General features: G+C 37.6%; 1 long non-coding RNA gene across 6 annotated transcripts in view; it reads right to left on the bottom strand.

Annotated features, from left to right (window-relative positions):
• Positions 1 to 20,051, bottom strand: part of LOC116717553 (uncharacterized) — a 125,179-nt gene that overhangs the window by 48,173 nt on the left and 56,955 nt on the right. For 5 of the 6 annotated variants that reach the window (XR_004338756.1, XR_004338755.1, XR_004338758.1 and 2 more), the window contains one exon: positions 15,067 to 15,203. This is a non-coding gene — a long non-coding RNA (uncharacterized LOC116717553). Of the gene's footprint in view, positions 1 to 5,415; positions 5,453 to 15,066; positions 15,204 to 20,051 lie in introns of all 6 variants that reach the window. The other variant, XR_004338760.1, reaches the window with a different exon arrangement.

The following is a 20,051-nucleotide window of genomic DNA, read 5'->3' as shown; positions in this document are numbered from 1 at the left end:
TAGGGGCTGTTTGGCTTATATACACAGACATCTGTTAACATCCACATAAGCCCATCGTGTTCTTGCACCAGCTCCAGTCCTGCCAAAACAAATATCACACACAAGCACCTAGTCACCCTGGCCAAGCAGTTAAAAGCAAAGTTTCCACCCTCTGGCTAAACTCAAAGATGTCCATAACTCAGCTTGTGCTTTCAAGTGATTTCACTGAGTTCCACTTCACTGTTTGTATTGTTTTTATTTCGTTTTCTGTACTGCTGCATTGGGGCTTTGCTGAGTGAAGCTTTATTGCTGTACATCTTGGGTAGACTGGCAAAACAAAGTCCACTGTGCCTGAAAACACTTTTTTCTTCCTGTGCATTTTATTTTGATCTTTTTTTTCAACAATAGTTAACATGGGAATGATAACATAAGACCAATAATCTTACAATTCAATACAGTTTGAAAGAATCAACCTTAAATGAGGTATTACAAATAACAAGATATCATAACCTTTTTCACAACAACATACTTTACATGTAACAAGTACATGGAATATGTTAAATTCAATACCATACTACACCTGCAAAACTATATTTCCTTATTTCCGACTTTGTATTTTATTGTGATTTCATGTGATGGGCCAACACAAATTAGGACATTGTCATGAAGTGACAAAAAGGCACATGGTTTTACAAGCCTTGTGTGGATTTTTGTTCAGCTCCCTCACTCGGATTCTCCTAGATAGAATTTAGAGCAGCCAAATCAGAAGTCGCTTCATTATTAAACAGGTGTTATATGCTGTTAAATTTGATTTTAGTGTAATTACAACTGTTCTGTGACAGCCCTAGATGTTGTGAGAGAACATGAATGAAAAAAAAAAAACATCATGGAGACCTGGAATCATGCCTAGTAGATCAGGAAAAACTGTTATGGAGAAGTTCACAGCAGCAGTAGGTCACAAAACCTTTGCTGAACTCTTCTCAAATCAATCAACTGAAAAACTGCAGGCCTATCAAGAGATGGCTTTCTATCTGAACAAACAGACTTTGCCTTGGGATGGCATTAATCAGAAAAGCCCTGAAGAGCACCACTAACAGAGGAGATGCAGATGTTTCACCCAGGTGGCAAAATCTGTGGACTGCTCACTCCACAAATTCTTTGTTCTCATGCAAGTACGAGCAATCATATTAAATTAAGAGAGTAGTGAATATTTTTGTTGTCAGTAGTTATCAAGACCAATATAGTCATGCATATTTGACATTCTTTGTGTTTACATGCTTTTTTTCCCTTTCTGTTTTAACAGCTGTCAAATAAAGAAAGTAGGTCAGGTACGTGGGGAGTATGTATTGGAATATAGGCTGTAATAAATCAGAATGTTTGCCTCTCACGCTGAACTGGTGTTCTAGCTGAAATATTTTTGATCATTTCTAAAAACATTCCTTGAAAGTCTGCTCATGTTTTCCTCCTCTGAACTGCTAAAGTTAAGGAAACTCACAAAAACTCACAGCCCAAGACCCCCTGGGGGTCTGTGTGTGTGTGTGTGTGTGGGTGTGGTGTATGTACGGGGGCGTAGGGAGCCTATGTGGATGTGCATATGTATGAATGCATGTCTATCTCTTCAGTTCAGCAGGATACAGGAGGTTAGAGGACAAGGTTAAAGGTCAAAGCCTGACTAAATAATTAGCAGATAGTCTTCCCAGCGACACAGTCATGCATACTTATAAGTACAGCTATATGCGTTGTTATTTTTGAAAAGTCTGGACAGTGTTGTCCTTTATGGCCTCCTTTTCCAAAAACACACTCAAACACGCTTCCCTTCCCCGCCTTCCTCAGTGGCACTCAGACATCGACCCCTCGGTGTGCACAAATAAAGTGTGAGTGCTCTTCCTGCTGACAGGCTATCGGTCAGGAAACGGTGGCGAAAAAATAGGGAGACGAGAGCAAGAGAGACGCATGGCCAATAGATTTAGCCTGTTGTCATCAAAAGGCCAAAGGTTGCAATAAAAGCCCATTGACACACACACACACATATGCATATATATATGTGTATATATATATATATATATATATATATATATATATATATATATATATATATATATATATATATATATATATATGCACGCACACATTATTCGCAAGCACTTACACACACTTATTGGAACATAAATAAACACACAATGATGTTCATCAAAATAAGGTCAAACGTGGAGGGCAGACAGCTGGCTTGGATGTCTAAGAAGAGAGCAGACAGCTGGGGAGTTTTAGTGTCTGCCCTTTCAGGAGAGTCTGGAGGAAAGTTTAGAGAGCACACAAGTGATTTTTTACGACAAAGCTGAGAGGTGTAAGATCTTATTTCAGTTGTTCTGGGTGGACTTTATCTTGATGTCATGTTTAAGGGGTTCGTGACCACTTTGTCAGGATAAAGTGATAAGAAATGGAAGAAGTGGAAGATGAGATATTACAAAGAAATTGTAAATCTTTCAAAAAAAAGAAGAAAGATGGTAAAACAAGAAAAAAAAATCCAGTAACAATGCTAGTTATTTCATAGTATAGTGCCACGGTAAAAACAAAGATAACACCAGTAAATACAAAATCACTTCTCAACTGATTATAACTAAGATAAACAAAGTTGTCTAATCCAAATTGTTTTTATGTACAAATAATAATAATAATAATGATAATAATAGACCTCTAAATCTAATAATTGCTTGTACCACCATTGAGCATGAGCAAGGCAAGTTTATTTATATGGCACCAATCCTACTAAAGTCTATTTATAGGACATGTTTAAAATGATCTCCACCGTATTTATGCCTGAAGTCTTTCTAGGCAGTTTCAACATTTATTTGTTGCATAATCCAAGTGTGATTGAGTTTAAAGTCGTGAACTGATATGTAGACATTCTTCTTCAGGAATTCTGATGGAGAGCAGATTTAATGTTCTTTTGTGATCTTCTGGATGAGTCAGTGATGAGCTCCTAGAATAAATATGGTGGTCTGTCCAATTATGAAAAGGTTATCCACTGATCAATATTTTCCTCATTTTGTGGATAATGTGTTTTGCCTTAAAAATGACATTAAAGCCTTGTTCAGACTTGTGGATGTCAGTCTCTTGGTTTCTCTTGGTTCAAGACATATTAGAAAATTCCATGTTGTTTGCTAGGGACAGTTCCAGGTGTAATGTGTAAACCTATTCATATTTTTACAAGCACAACTGGGATGTCATGACAACACAGCCTTTAATGTGAGTGCAGATTCAGTCTATCTGTCCCAACTCTACACACTCACGGACAACAATTACGACATGCCTTCCGTCAAATAAGGGTATTCAAAGACTCCTGTACTTTCCCCTTAGCTCTAAAGAATATTATGAAATATAGGAGTTTTCGAGAGCTATTAGTTTAAATAAATCCAGACCAACGTTCCAAATCAGTCATTTTGGCTCCATTTGAAATTCACAAAAGTTTTTCTCTTCAGTTATTTTTCCCCACTTATATCTGACCTTAAAATAATCATTTTGTTTGAGCTATTTTTGCAACAAAATAAGAGTCAAAGAATCGGGGAAAAAAAGTTATTTTGCAGATTAAACATTACTACTTGTCCAATTGCATTGGTTTTCCATGTGTTCGGTTGTAAGTTCTTCCTGTAGAAATTATGCTTAGTTGTGCAAAGAAAATCAGTCATGCAAAGGGTGTTTACATCTATTTGAGTATTTAAAGGGGGTGTGTGAAACAAGATGTCTCGCATTTACAGTGTATGATGAATAGGGATGTACAATGGTAATGTACACCTCTGGATTTATTTGTATGTACACAGATTTGTTGACTTCTGCTATGTTTTTGTAGAAAATCCACTTAACTATTTACCAAGAACACGTGGCCACAAAAGGCCATTAAAGACTCTTATCTCCAGATTGATATATTAGTTAAAATATTTCAAGTTAAGTTGTTTTTATATAATATTTTCTTGCCATAAAATCTAAGTCTCGGTTGCAGGAGCCCTAATATATTCCCAAAAACCAAGTATGGAAAAGCATAAATAAACTGACCATTCACCACAAAATGAGATGGCAGGCCAGACAGACAGGACAACATGCCTTGTCAAGGTAGAGCAGCCATGTGGGGTAAAGAGGAGCACTTGAGGAAAAGACCCAGAGAAGGATGGAATCGAGCATGTGGTCCTCACAGCAGGAAACCCTGTGGTCATTTCACCCATGGACACACACATACAAAAAAAAAATAAAAAAAATCATACTTTCTGATGAAATGAAGGATGCATGTTCAGTCAAACTTTGAGACAAACAAAGACAGGCCTGAAGCTAAATAAAAGGATATGGATGAATGAAAAACCCCAAATACACAAAGAAATGCATGCAAGCTAGTCAATGAAGACAGACAAGCTTGTCCTTTGCCTGCATAGATAATGAAGGGTAAGCTGGAATATACAGTGCTTTGTCTCACTAATGTGTTGCTGTCTAGGTAACAACATTTCATACTTTTACTCATTAAAGAGAAATGATTTTTTTTTTCAAGTTTATATTAATATCTATTATCTCAATTTACCAGTGTTCTGATCTTAAGCAGATGTCAAGAAATCATGAAAAATAAGTCAATTTTATGTGTTTAAAAATTTAACAAAGCACCATAAGACAGTCAGTATAATTAATGGGAGACGGGCATAGCACAGATAGAAGGTGAACACTGAAAGCAAGACTGATATTACATTTGCAAGATCATTCATATTCTTTGATACGATGTGTCAGCTGCACTACAAAAAGCATCCATCTTAACAAGTAATTTCATTTCATGCTCAGGCTCTGAATGTGTGTGGGACGGTTTGCCCCTGCAAAACAGTTTCTAATAAAAAGACCAGCTTTATCCCACCGGACACACAAGGTGCACATTGCACTTTTAGATTACCATAATCTGAAAAATATGCAAAACAGATGCTTAGTCTGGCCCTGATCAACCTTTTGGGGAATTGTTAAACATTATAAAGGTTTATTTTTCAGTTTTTTGTTTTTTTTTTTGTAAACTAAAGTAATGAAAGCAGGATAAAGCCTCATGTGATTATTTCTGATTTTAGAGGAGAATAATGGACATGTAATTGGTCATCAAGTTAAGCTCATATTAAAAAAAAACATCTATCTGCTCATATACAGAAGGACGGATGGAACGATGATGGGTGGGTGGATTGGTGGATGGATGAATACAGCTTTAATAAATAACTTTAATTAAATTCAAAGTTTAATGGATACACACTGCAGAGAGCTCATTTTGATTAAGTGTATGGAAGTGAACTTTACCAAAATAACACATAAAAACCATTTAATGTAAGATCATTACACAGTCACATCTACAAGTGTTAAAATCAGCATCCAAAGAAATTGAGCACAAGCATGCTTATGTGCACTAATAAAAATTGAGCCACCAACCTTTCATCCATCAAACTGTCTGAGTCCAGTTGGGATGCTTTGCAAAAAGAAAGGAAAAAAGAAAATGAAAGTAAATCCCACCTCTCCTTGTCTACTCTGTCACAATGTTCCTAATTTGTTGATGAAAAGATGGCCATTTCAAAATGATGTACAAATGATTCTTATCTCCCCATTTATGGTGAATCTAAATGTAACAAATAATAAAAATCAAGTCATGCCTACAAAGAAGTGTATCGATTTAGATGTACATTGATTTGAATAGTAAGTATGCATTGGGATGAAGGGAGTAACACTCACACCTACATTTGAGGCCAGACGTTTACATACACTGCATAGAAAGACGTGTATGCCTTTCTTTTCACACCAACATGAAATCAGAATAAACTTTTCCCATTTTAGATCAATTAGAACTACCTTTGTTCCCATTTGCTAAATGCCAGAATAATGACAGACATTTTTAAGGACATTTGTATTACTTTCCTCAAAGTCAAAAGTTTAAATACACTGTATTAGAATTTGGCTCCATTGCCCTTAAACTATAGGACTGAGGTCAACGGTTTCTGATTCCTTTCCACAAGCTTCTCACAATAATTGGAATTTTGGCCCAATTCCTCCTGACAGAACCGATGTAAACTGAGTCATGTTTGTAGGCTGCCTTACTCACACATGCCTTTTCAGTTTTACCCGTAACATTTTCGATAGGATTGAGAGCAGAGCTTTTATTTAAAATCAAAATGATAAGATGTCATTTTGGAACTTCTGGCTTTATTTGACATATTTTAATGTCAAATAAAGACATTTTTTAAAGAAATGCCCACATTGTTCCAAATTTTGTCAATGGTTCCATTCTGCACATAACTTACTTTTGCATAGAACTTATTCACAGAGTGGCCAAAAATAAGATGTTTTTAACATGGACAAAAAACAAAAAAAAAAGCCTTTAATCAACTTGGAATCTGGAAACTTACTTTCTGATGCATTTGTGTTGTAGCAGGCTTATATTATTATGTAGCCATGTGACATTTCAAACAGATGGGAGCAAAGACTCAGACTAACTACACAGCGCCTTGTCTTTTTCTAAATCAAGCGGGGGAAACTACGTATTACACAATGGCTCTGTTGTATTATTAGTCCCTCAGAGGAAGCTGCTAAGTTGTTGGATCAGACTCCAAAAAAAAGAAAAACAGTCTGGGAAAATTTCGGCTTCCTGCCTCATAATTCAGTGTTTTCGTGTCAAAGTACCTTTGCCTCTCTTCTCCTCCAGCCCAACCTATAATCCTGTTATTTGTCTGACTGGAAGTTCACTTAGATCTAATTTATGAGAAATAAAAAAAATTACAGTAATCTCACAGAATCAAAGACACAGACTGATCATACTTACATGCAAATTTGTGTCCCACTTAAATGCTATATTAAACCAACTGTCATTTATGCCCACATAGATTACTGTTTACAAGTCACATATAAGTAAATTGGATTTTTTTTTTCTCCTATGCACATTTGTAAAAACTTAGGGAGTAAGTAAAGAAGAAAGAATAAGAAGTATAAGTGAAATTGAAATATTAGAATAAGTGAAATATTAGAAAATTGTTAGATATGATCCCTCCAAGTTGCTGTGGTTGGTACCTCTGTATATCCTCAGCGCTATAAAGACTATCTGTCTGACCTCAGCTGAACTCAGCTCGAAGGCAACAGCAACCTCTGCTGCTGATGTGAAGCTAAAAGGCAAGATTGAAGAGCAAAAACAACCAGCCAAGTAATCATGGAAAAAATATATATAAATTCCACTCCCTTTATTGTACATAATTTTTGTTCAAATAAAATATTCCTCTTTTATGTACCATTTATAATTTCTGTATTTGTTTTTTCCATATGAAGCCCTTTGTTTGGCAATTATCAAACGGCAATACACCATGTTCCAAATTATTGTGCAAATTGGATTAAAGTGTCATAAAGATTAATTTTTTTGTTGTGCTATTACATTCATAGATGGTATTGTGTGTCAGGGCTCTTTGAATCACTATAATTAATTTCACAGAGCTGGGTTGATTAGTTTGTCTGGTGAGCTCAATTAAAGGAAATCTACTTAAGAAGGATGTTCCACATTATTAAGCAGGCCACAGGTTTCAAGCAATATGGGAAAGAGAAAGGATTCTCTCTCCTTTCTCTCCTAAATGATACATTTTAGTGAGGATGAGAAATTTTGGTTTTAAAATGTCCATGTTGTGTTCTGAATCAATGTGACAAACATTTCATTTTCTCTGACAGAAATCATTAGGTAGTGTAGTGCCATACGACAAGGTATGAAAACATTAGCTATTTAACGAAAACTGAAGTGTTATCATTGTACTGTGAAGAGATTTGTGGCTGATTCAGAACAAAGACGGGTTTGTACAGATAAAGGCAGAATGAGGAAGGTTTCTGTTATACAAATTCATCGGATTAAGAGAGCAGCTGTTGAAATGCTCTTACAAAGCAGCAAACAGTTATTTGAAGTTGCTGGTGCCTCTGGAACCTCAAGATGGAGGATCCTCCAGAGGCTTGCGGTGCATCAACCTACTATTGGGCCCCTAACCAGAGCTCACAAGTAGAAATGGTCGCAGTGGGCCCAGCCGTACATGAAGATTCATTTTCAAACAGACTTGTTCACTGATGACTACTGTGCAACCCTGGATGGTCCAGATGGACGCAGTAGTGGATTGGTGGTGGATGGCCACCACATCCCAACACAGCTGTGACGTCAGCAAGGAGGTGGTGGAGTCATGCTTTGGGCTGAAATCATGGGGAGAGAATCATTGGTCGGCCCCTTCAGAGTCCATGAAGGTGTGAAAATGACCTCATCAAAGTATATGGACTTTCTGACTGATCACTTTCTTTCATGGTTCAAAAAGAAGAGCCGTACCTTCAGCAGCAAAATCATCCTCATGCATGACAATGCACCATCTCATGTTGCAAGGACTGCACTGTGTCATTGGCTGCTATAGGCATAAAAGGGGAGAAACTCATGGTGTGGTCACCATCCTCCTCTGACCTCTGACCCTATTGAGAACCTTTGGAGTTTCCTCAAGCAGAAGATCTGAGGGTGGAATGCAGTTCATATCAAACTAGCAGCTCTGGGAAGGTTTTCTGATATCCTGCAAAGAAATTCAAGCAGAAACTTTCCACAAACTCACAAGTTCAATGGAAGCAAGAATTGTGCAGGTGATATTAAAGAAGGTCCTATGTTAACATGTAACTCTGTCTGTTAAGATGCTTTTGATTGAAATAGCTTTTGATTTTAGTACATGTGACCACTTAATGCTGCACATTCAAAGAATGACTGTTTGCAGTTCTTTATAATCCATAAAATGTTTAGAAAATCTGCTGTGCATAATAATTTGGAACAGTGCATTTTGAGTTTTTATTTTTGAAAAAAATATTGTTCTCATGGGGAGCTTTGCTCAGTAAAATTTTATTTATACTGTAATAGTTCATGACTTGAAAACTATACTGACCATGATTTGCATTGACCATTTAAGAAAATCTGAGAAAATATCACTTGCATAAAAATTTGGGACACGGTGTATAAAATAGTTACAGGGCTGCACAGCTGCTAGCATTGCTGCCTTGGAGCAAGAAGGTCCTTGGTTCGAATCCCAGCCCAAGGTCTTTCTGAATGGAGTTTACATGTTCTCCCTGTGCATGCATGTGTTCTCTCCGGGTACCCCAGCTTCAGGTAGCTTCCTGGTGTGTGTTAACACACTACCATGATGACATGAGAAATTACCTTAGTGAGGTAACTGTTCATGGTCAACTACCTGCAAAGGGTTGTGAGGTCATTAAAAAAGGAAGTCAGTCTACTGTGACATTAATATTCACAAGTGGAAAACATTTAGGACAGCTGCCAGTCCTTCCCAGATTAGGTTTTGCAGGGAACCTACCCCAACTTCAGACCCTGAAAAGTTTAGAGAAATTGAAAAAAAAAAAATAATAATAATAAATACTTTATTATAGGTATTAATGATGGCAATCAACAAAATGAAAGATACAAATTTTAAAAAATGGTCCGATTTGATGGTTCTATATATAGACTGAAATGTGAACGAGTGCAACAAACAGACAGACTGAGATGAGGATAAAATAAAGAGGAGGAAGCATGATTGTGAGAGAGAAAACAGATGATGGAAAGGTGAGTGTGTGGTGAAAAGCCTAAGATGAAATATACGTCATAGTGCTTGCACAAGAGAGCAATTGTAAAAGAAGAGAAGTGATGAATTCAGAGAATGGCTCAGTAAAGACCTTGGTTCCACTGAAATACATTTTCTTGTGCTCCACAAGAGAAAAAAATGCTTTAGCATTCCCATTTTCACAGCAAAGAGCCTACCTTGGTTGTTTGAATGGGTACTTGGTTAGAGGAAAACAGTTTACTGTAGCCTCACATGAAATGTCCAAGGTTACAGCAACTAGCTGTGCTGCCTTATTTCTGACATGAAAGGGCATAAACCATTATAACATGTGCTGTGATGCAAGTCAATATATACTGCTCAAAAAAATAAAGGGAACACTTTAAGTGTTAAACACCTGTTTAAGTGTTCCCTTTATTTTTTTGAGCAGTGTATTTTGCACTATTCTGTACTTATTCTGTTAAAATAGCAACAACAGAATTATAGAAAACACATCAGAGTCTAGTTTGATATAGTCAGATGGACTGCATTTGGTATTACTTTGTTGTTCTTCCTTAACCAGCATAATAAGCTTTGCATATTCCCATGTGCTGCAGGCTTAACTATTTACTCAACACCTCGAGAATTTTGAGCTATATGTGTTTTACAAGCAAGGCGTTAGCAAGGAGGAATATTTGATCAGCTTCTTAAAAGAGGTTTTCAGTGAACTAATTTAATACCAACTAATTTAATACCAAGGATAGGGGGGGCAGCCGGGTTTAACGACTGAAATTTTAGTATCTGCCCCAAACAAAACGGAAAGCAAAAAGTTGATGTGGACAAGAGTTGTTATTTTGTGCTACTAGCTGCTTTGTCACATCATCAAAATGTATGAATCTGTATGGCATCTAACTCCATCTACATTTCCTACAGACACTGTATGCACTGTTATTTTGCCTTCAGTCTTTTTTTTGTTGTTGTTGAACGAACCAATTGAAGAACCCCCATGATACTATCACTAAATGAACAGCAAAGACAAAATCTACTACAAGGAAACTACTCTCCCCAAATAATTTATTAGAGTTGTCAGTATCCTCAAATAAACATAAGAGTTAGACGTGTGTCATCAAAATAAAGGTAGTATACATTTAAACATACTGACAGTGCAAACTAATTTCTTTGCATCAATACTATCAACTACAGCTCTAATATTAAAAAAGCACAAACTTTTCATATTGACATTTGCCCTATAAGCTTAAAAATAACAGAGTAACTACAATTTCCACTTGATTCACCTGAATTATCCCAAGAGATAAAATATTGATTAGAAATTACACTGAGGTTTTGAGTATTTCATGAATAAAAAAACACACACACACACACAACAAAAAAAAAAAGAAAACAGAGAAATTTCTGTGGCAAGCTCTGTTTACAAGAACCAAGCGAGAAGCACTTACAAAGACAGACAGTTCACACACACCTGCAGTACTCACAACTCTGTGCAAATTTCCTGCAAACACATCTACACATGCAGAGCTTTCTTTGCAAAACTTCAACAAATGTCATGAGAAGCTTTTTCACAAACAGACGCATAAATGTTGCAAGAGCCTCTGACAAATTGGATCACATTACTTTGCAGAACATGTCGGGTTGTTTTATTTTTACAAACGTGCATAAATGCCGAAGGTCTCACGTGCACACATGTGCAGCATGACTGTTTGCCTCCCACTTGCAGTGTTTGTGACGCATAGGAAAAGTCATTAGGCCCACACTTCCTCTCCAAAACTGAGGAGAAGGAAGAGTGGTTGTCTTACATGAAACGCACAGGAAATGTGTGGGTGAATGCCAACATAATATGTAAGTGTGTATGCACGTCTCCTAGTCAAAGGTTCAAGCCCCTGGGGGCTGGCGACCAAGGTCTTGTAATTGCTTGCCTTTAATTGTGTTCATGGAGTAGACTGCAGCCCACAATTACAGTCATTTCGAAAACTTAACTAATGGTTAGCCTGCTTCACAGACAAGATCTTGTGAGCTCAACACAAGTCCAAAGGTCTCCTTCACATTTTCAGTTCAGATTGGAATGAATAGCATTAAAACTGTGCACTATTTAAAGCCATTTAATAAAACATTTTAATATGTATAATACTTTGACGGTGTTATAACATTGATGTCTTTTGGCATTTTTCTCATAAAAGGCAACAAAATGTAAATGATCTCAACAAATAAAGCAGTAGTTTCACAAGTTTCATTTCTCCCCCTTTAAACATATGAACAGCTTGAACTTCTGCTTTTCAAAGGAACTCATGGTTATAATTGTGTAACTAATCACTTGACATCTAAGTAGGGGTGTGTGTGTGTGTGTGTATGTTTCTCATGGGTTTTTCTTTGCAGGAGTTTATGATTTTGCATAACGTCCAAACCAGCACTTCCTTGTTTGTCTGCCTATGTGTGGGTTGAGTGTTTATCTGCATCCTCAGACAGCATCAACAGCTTGTGGTGTACATATGAATGTATTCATGATGTTGAGTAGGTGTATTCTGTATGTATGTGTCAGCAGAGGAAATTTATTTTATTTCAGCATGAGAAGGCAGGCAACAAGGTGGACAGAGACAGACTGGAGCAGCTCTGGAGCTCCAACAAAAAGTGAAGACAGGATGGAAGACAATGTTTGCCTATGTCTACCAAAGCATTCCTTCATCCCTTAAATATGTAAACCTAACCCAAAGTAAAACAATACCGGGTGACTGACAACTTGTCTGACTTGCGTATGTATGAACGTACCACCTACACACAAAAATGCTCACACAAGTGATCTAATTTGAACACTGGAGCTGTGCTTGTTGATGCTATGAACATCTGTCACCCCAGCCAGATCCAGACAACCACAATATAAACAAAACAAAAACGTGATCATGTGCGCACAAATGCACACTGTAACCCCATGCCAGTTCCTCTGTATTATACACACAAGCCACGTTGAGAGATGTTTTGAGTGACTTTCAAAGCAACACTTGATACAGAAATCTAATGTCATTCTGTGTTTTAATGACTTACTTAAAAAAAAAAAAACTTTCATTTTGAGAAAAGGTGTATTTTTCATAGCTATACTTTTGCACGCACTCTATGCGGTCATGGTCTCCACATGGTGTCTGCAGAATTGGATAGCAACTAGTTTAATTTACTTAAGTTACTTTTTTGTTAATAATTGTCTTCAGCATACATTAATAGTTAGTCATAGCCAAACCAAACCTATTTTTGGACAATACATGCAAACACTCTGGGATGGAGGAGCTGGGCACAAAGGGCTCAGTTCTTATGCTAGTTCAGCGTTAGCTAGCGTTATGGTACTCTCTAACAGCAGCATTTGAGAAGTAGCAGGGGGCAGCCACCTTTTGTGTGGATGCTCGGCCCATGTCCAAAGTGGTGGACTCCAAACATTGTGAGGCTCAGGAGCTACACAGGGCTCTGGTGGCCGCCCATCCATCTTGACCCTCTCCGCCGCCAGGGGCTAGTTGACCAGGTAGGGTGGTTATGCATCCTCCCTGCCAAGTTCCAGTGGTGAGCTGGTGCCTGCCCACCAAACTAGAGGCTCTGTGGGGATCTCCACTGTTGGAGTGTTTTGCTGCCGGGAGTTGGTGAGGATCCCTGGTTTGACATGGAGATGGGGGTGCAGCAGGGTCAGTGCCCAGCAATTCACCCTGTGCTTCTTTTGACCTGCAAGCTGCTGCTTCTTTGCTTGGCTGACAGCCTACCCCTGTGCAGCACACATGACTGCCTTGAGCTTTTGCAGCTGGTTTTGAGTCCACCTTTTCCTTTGCTGCTCTTGGGTTGTGAGTCTTCCACCGTTCTTGACACTATAACACCCATGCACCTCCAGGTGAACAAACATGTTGACATACACCTGCTCAACACAATTATTTCTACACGTGCTCACACACATGCACACATAAACTCCACAATGGTTAAAAGTCTTAGAAATGTGATGTACCTTTAATACATCAATCTGGGGTGCATACTTTAATTTTGGATCCAGTCTGGATTTCATCAAGTCAACTACACAATTAACATACCATCCTAAAATATCCTTTAAGTAAAGCAAATATGCCTTTGCACCTGTAGGCAACCATTTTCTTCACATACTATTGGTAAAATACCAAAGGCAGGGCATGGGTACAAATTAAAAAAAGACAGAAATGAAACATTTATTGCAAGTCACAATATATAGAGAGTGTTTAATAAAACTGAGTACGACATTTGCTTTATATGCAGCTTCTTTCTTAGCCATATTCCAACTTCACAAAGGGACATAATAGGTTTACATAGACTCTGCCTTGATTTTAGCATTTTTTAACAGCATGCTCAGCAGATCAAAATACCATAATTAATATGTATTTTACTGGGCTTCATGTTATCTCTTTAACCCAGTTCAAACCAAATCATAATTTTGTATACTTTGATATTTTTATACAAAAGTATTGTTCATTTTACAAGTCTGTTGACTTTCAAACCCATTGTCAAATTTTCAAACTTAAGGAACCAAACTATTTTCTCTCATTGATGACAAACAACCCTCTCAAAAGGAAGCTAGGACAGCTGTCTTGCAAGATTCCCAAGGGTACAGCATGCTATACTGCTGAATTACCACCAGCAAATAGACTGTCAGGTGTTGTTTACTAGCACGAGAACCTCTGAGGCAGCTCATGTATGATAAGTTCCCTTCTGAATCTTCCAACCAAAGTAGGAAATCCCCTATACACAAACGACTCTAAAAACATACAGATGTTCAAAAACACATGACTTTCTTTTTTTTACTTTTTGGCATAAAGTTATTTTTATCCCATTTAAAAAAAAAAAAAAAAGAACTGTCATAAATTTGTATTGCAAAGAATAATTAAAGTTTATTAAGTCTATTTTCAGTGATGTTCATACAGATCCATAAATATTGGGAAAACAACAATAAAACCAAACAAGTATTAATTTTAGCTTTATGTATCTGCAAAGCTTCTCCATCTCTGCTAAATGTTTCATTCCCTCCCTTTTAACTGTGAGAAGCAGGTTCATAACATTACCAGGTCCCTATTTCCAGTCTCAAAGTGCAAACAACCCACACAATGTTGCTGGTACCATTTCAAAACTGTTAAAGTTAGAGCAGTTTGCAAAGGGCGCCTAGCAACAGTTAGCGACCCTGTCTCTTGGCAGTTTGATTAAACTAAGAGTGTTATCACGTCTAGTGTTAATCAGTGCTCATCATCTTGAAATATTTCACTGTCTTCAGGTCTCATCCATAAAAACATGTTCTCATTAAACGGCATCAACATTGATTATCAGCTCTTACCTTAATAATTGCTGCTAAATAATAGGCAACCTATTAAAAACATTCTGATGTTTTTTCATACTTCACTTTAACAACTAATTACCACATGAGACCAGGAAACACAGTTGCTTTAACCTACGGAGGTAATTAGTGTATATTGCTACTAAAAATGCACATTAGAGAGTAATGCCTTACCTGTGTGGTGTAATTCCTGAGTAAATTCCTTTTGCAGAGGTCTGGAGTTGGAGAGGATTCCTACAGTGTTAATTAAACCGTCTGTCTTGGAAAGAATTAGGGTCGTGATCTCCCAGACCTCAGTACTCCCACGCTCCCTGAGAAGACAGGAGAGAAGAAAGGAGACTTAATGACGGAGTAAAAAGATAAAATGGCTTAATGAACCACCTAACGAGGCCTGTGGCCATTTAATAATCGCTTATTACAGCTTAATTAGAGCAATAATCTAGTTTGTTTGGAGTCATTCATTGTTGACTGGTGGCTGATTGTGTTTTTATGGCAACTGGGTAAACAAGGAAGGGTCGACGTTCCACAGGGCACAAGACAGGTTTATCGGCGTGTTTGTATAAATCCAGTTGTAGTGGATGCTAGGCAGTGATTACACTCTTTCAAGCATTGAAAAGATGCTACAGAGAGACAGAAAAATAAATTGTCTTGCTCATCTAGTTTAATTTGTGTTTGTTGGGACGGATGTTCAGATGTTCTCTGATCTCAATCTAAGAACAAACTAGCAGTGATTCTCAACCCTGGTCACCAGGTTCCACTGTCATGTTTTGTGTTTCTCCGATTCAAGTGAATCAGAAAAAGGTTATTCTCTAATTATTGCGAAACCTCCTCAGCAGAAGCCTGTTAATCACCCATTTGCATAAGTCAGGTGAGTAGCTGGGAAACTTAGAACATGCAGGTAATTGGACGTTGAGAACTGCTGCTATAGCATCTATAAAATATTCTTTTTTTTATCTCAAAAAACTGTATACATACTGGGAAGTATAAAAGCTGGGACAACTGTATACAATTTGGGCATATTTTTCACCAAGTGAATTACTTGGTACTAGTCTCACAGAGCCATGCAAGTTCTCCCATGTGGTCAATGTGCGGCCAATGCAAGACCCTCAAGTTGTGGACTTGGCATCAGGACAAAAAAATAGATTTCAATAAACTCCAAATATTAGGTTGCTGCACGTCTGTATTCGCAGTGAAGGATGCTTATTTATAACCCAGGCAATTTCTGGTAAGCTTCATAGCATTGAACTGCTACGGTTGGATAAAATGTAAAATCTCAACACAGTCCATGCCTCCAGGAAGCAATTGTTTCTCAGTAGTCAAGAGCCCAGATCCTCTGTACAAAGCAAAGTGTAGTACAAGGAGATAGTTTTTACCAGACTACTAATTACCCACTGCAAGTAATATAGTGATTAATTTATATTTATTTTTGTCCAAGTAATGCCTGTCCCTCAAGAATTATTCATGGTTTGATTTCAATCCGTCTTAGAGTATGATTATGTGATGATTCTAATGCAGAGAAGAGAGATTTTCAGCTTGATGCCATCGGACTGATCTCTCACCTTTTATTTTTGCCTTTGCAGGAAACAGTTCTTAATTATTTTAGAGTGAGCTCACACATTACTTCATCTTGGTGTCTAACTTTGTCAAATAATGATCCACATGCCTTGTTTGCCTGATGATTCAGTAAGCATATTGATTCACCCACTATAGAAACAACAATGCAGGGTCTTTTTCATAGGCATTAGCATGACTCAGATGAATCACAAACCAAGCACTGTGCCAGGGGAGCCATCTAAAGAGTAATGCATATAGGGAACACGTGAGGCATCAAATTTTCATTACTCCTGCTGGGATCCCATCACCCTTTCAAGGGCTGACTCAGTCTCAGCATGGGCTGTATACTGCTGGTATTTGGCATCCAACAACTACTCTTATGTCTATGGTTCCCTGCACTGATTCTGAATGATTCATGCTGTGTCAGTGTTTCAGGCTGGTAAAATCCATACAAGAAAAAACTTCATGGACTTTTGAATAATTACTGATGCTATCAATGAGAGAAATTAAATTTTCTTTCTTCCACATTCCGATGATAAATGTGCTAATAAATAGATTTGCTTTTTTTTTTTCTACAGTGAAGTGATGGCAGCTTTCTTACATGTTGAATTTAAAATCCTATAGAGTGATTTTAATCTCTCTTCTGGTCTGAATTCAATCTATAGTCACCAGCTGATGTACTGGCCAATTGGTGATGATAGTCGTCAACATTGTTTCATTGCAGGATTTTAACTTGGAATGTCAATTTGTTATATACAGTACTTGATAATCAGCAAAAAAAAAAATGCTTGCACACTCAGGTATATTGAAACAGAGATGCACAGAAGTTTTGGTCACCAACCCTGCTGGATTTGAAGTCCCCTGCTCTAGCCTGATTAGCCAAATGCTGTCATGTAAGATGGCCCAAAAATAGTCAGAATTGTAGTGAACGTGTCCAAATAACTTTGACTATCTTCCCAAGGCAATAAGAAAAGAGGCTCTCAGTTTAACTATGTTTCACAGTGCGGGTTGTTTGATGGCTTAAAAAGAATCCAAGAGCTATCTATGACCTCACTAATTCCTGGAAAGAATCAGATGCATGTCAAGCACACTGTGCAACATTGAACAAACATAACTCATGGGATGTGACAGAAATGAACAGCCAGTTGCAGTAAGTCAGATGAGGACAATACAACTTGTGTGAACAGACGCATACAAGCGGATGCCATCTTGCTCAGTTATTTGTAAAATCCTCACCACTTTGCCATGTTCTGTGTGTGCAGTAATATGTCATTGGCTTTTGAAGGATGCTCTCCATAGTGGCATAATGTCTAAATAAACAAATACACATATAACTAATGTCTGTAGAAAACTTCAGACATCTAACAAATGCAATTTTTTTTAACAAAAGTGATCATGATTTCCCACCACACTGTCATTTTCAACACGCCATTTCAAATGTTCTATACACATCTATATGTGATAGTATTAACTCAGGTGGAATTATTCATTTTGAGTCTTGCCTGCATTACAAAGCTGGAAAACACCTTTTAAGTTCTAAATCTTAAGAGTTTCTAAAGGGCATCGCCTATTTGAACATTTCCAACAGTTTTGGACCTGCCATTTGTCACATTTTAATTTGGGATGCATGCTAGATAAAGCCATATTTAGTTACTCCATACACTAAACTGCGATAGGGTAAGAATTATGTCATTTCCCCTAAAGGGTGAAAGAAGTGTTGCTCCAGGAACATATTAAGCGATTTGCTCTCAGAACATCACACAGAGATCTGTGACAGTATTTCATGAAGAACGTTTGAACCTTTTGCGTCGCAGCTCACAGACCATGTCTCCCATGTCTCTGACACTCTACTAAAATAAAATCCCCCCCTTGTTCATTTCCAGACCGCCAAACAGCTGATGACTCCCGTCGACGAGCCAACAATTTCCATCCCTGTCATATGCTTTCTCCTGTCTAGACACATGTCAATTTTACATCTGCGGTTTTGGCATGACAGTTATTGTTCTGCGGTGTGTGAATGATGTCAACAGATTTTTAACATGGGAAAGCTGCTAAAAATTATTCGAACGATGCCACCAGATCATGCCATTTACACTTTTCTGCTCCCCACTTCTGACAGTTGTATGAAAAGAAATGAAAGAATAATCTCATCTCTGCAGGTGTGTAAATCTTTGACATTTCAATCTGCTCTAATGAGCTCAGGGAGACAATGATGATGTCAGCGGTAGTCATGGCAGTTCCAGTCAGGGCATTGGTCATAGTGTTGACTACACTGATGGTATTCTTCCATAATGATTTTTTTCTTTTCCTGTTTAATAACATTAGCCGCTTGTTATGTGTCTCCTAGTAGATTTGAATTGACTTACAGAAAATGAAATTAAATTTGCTCACAGTTGGCATAGTTGGGTATGTTGATATTTTTATAATATATAAAGGTTTCACAAATCATGCACTGTATGTTAGAGTCTGAATAAGTGTTGTGTAATTCAGTCTGGATTTATTGAGAAAAGAAAGATTCTTAGCTCAATTTCAGTTGCCTCCTTTGACACATCTATGTTCCCCTTAGCAAGGCACTTAAACCCAAGTTGACTACCAATTGATATATGAATGTGCGTATCTTTGTGATTGTGACTCTATTGTAAAGAGCTATCACTGGTCAGTAGGACTAGAAAAGTGCTATATAATTCAAAGAGAATACAATACAAAGAACCATTTAACTTTGATGCTTGCATTAGCTGCTTGTGTCCCTCCGTCACCATTTGCATTTCTACAAAATACCCAAAAGGCTACTACACACATAATTTATACATCTTTGATACTTTTGTAAGTGTTCTCCTACAATTAGTCTTCATTAGATGACTATGTCAACACAACATTGCAGAAAAAAAAGACCTAGTTTTATTCTAGTTCAGTTCACATGTCTCAAAAGAAACAGCATGGGGCAATGTAGCACGTTGTTTCGATGTTCTAACATTGCAAGAAACATTTTCAGTTATGGCATTTTCTATATCAGATGTGCCTAATTATTCACTTATCTCTGATATCACTTGTATCTAGAAGGTAGCACTCAGAGAGCGTTAGAATAAAGATATTAAAGTCACAAGAAGGTATCCTCTGTCTTTCAAACTATCACAGAGATGGTCCATCAAGAAACTCTTGGGACACATTTTAACACAGCATGTGCCCTTGTTAGCTGTATTTTCAAACAAGTCTAGCAAAGGTCTCTGACACAATCTTGACAGGTTAACTGTTATCGAAAAGCCAAGTGATAGGTATTTTTCCTTTCGAACCTATATAAAATAAAGAACCACAGACAACGTATTATGAATTTTATAGCCAAGCTTTTGCAAAAGGAGAAAACACAGCGAACTGCTCCTCTGACCAGTTCACCGTGTGTTCTGAAACTCTGCAGTAGAGCTTGTCTTTTTATTAACACAAAACAAAAGCAAAGGGGGCTGGTGCTGATAAGATTAGGAGCCCCCTAAACGAACACAATCAAACACAGTTTTACGACTAAGGAATTTCTACCTAGGGGACAGTCAGGAAAAACAACAAAGGTCGTAAAACTTCTGATACAATCAACTAGCAACCCAGTTCCTAGGTGT

This window comes from Xiphophorus hellerii, chromosome 3 (assembly GCF_003331165.1).
Source record: "Xiphophorus hellerii strain 12219 chromosome 3, Xiphophorus_hellerii-4.1, whole genome shotgun sequence".
In the NCBI taxonomy this organism is placed as follows: Eukaryota; Metazoa; Chordata; class Actinopteri; order Cyprinodontiformes; family Poeciliidae; genus Xiphophorus; species Xiphophorus hellerii.
Note: the sequence above shows the minus strand (reverse complement) of the source record. Positions and strands in the feature narration are given on the sequence as shown.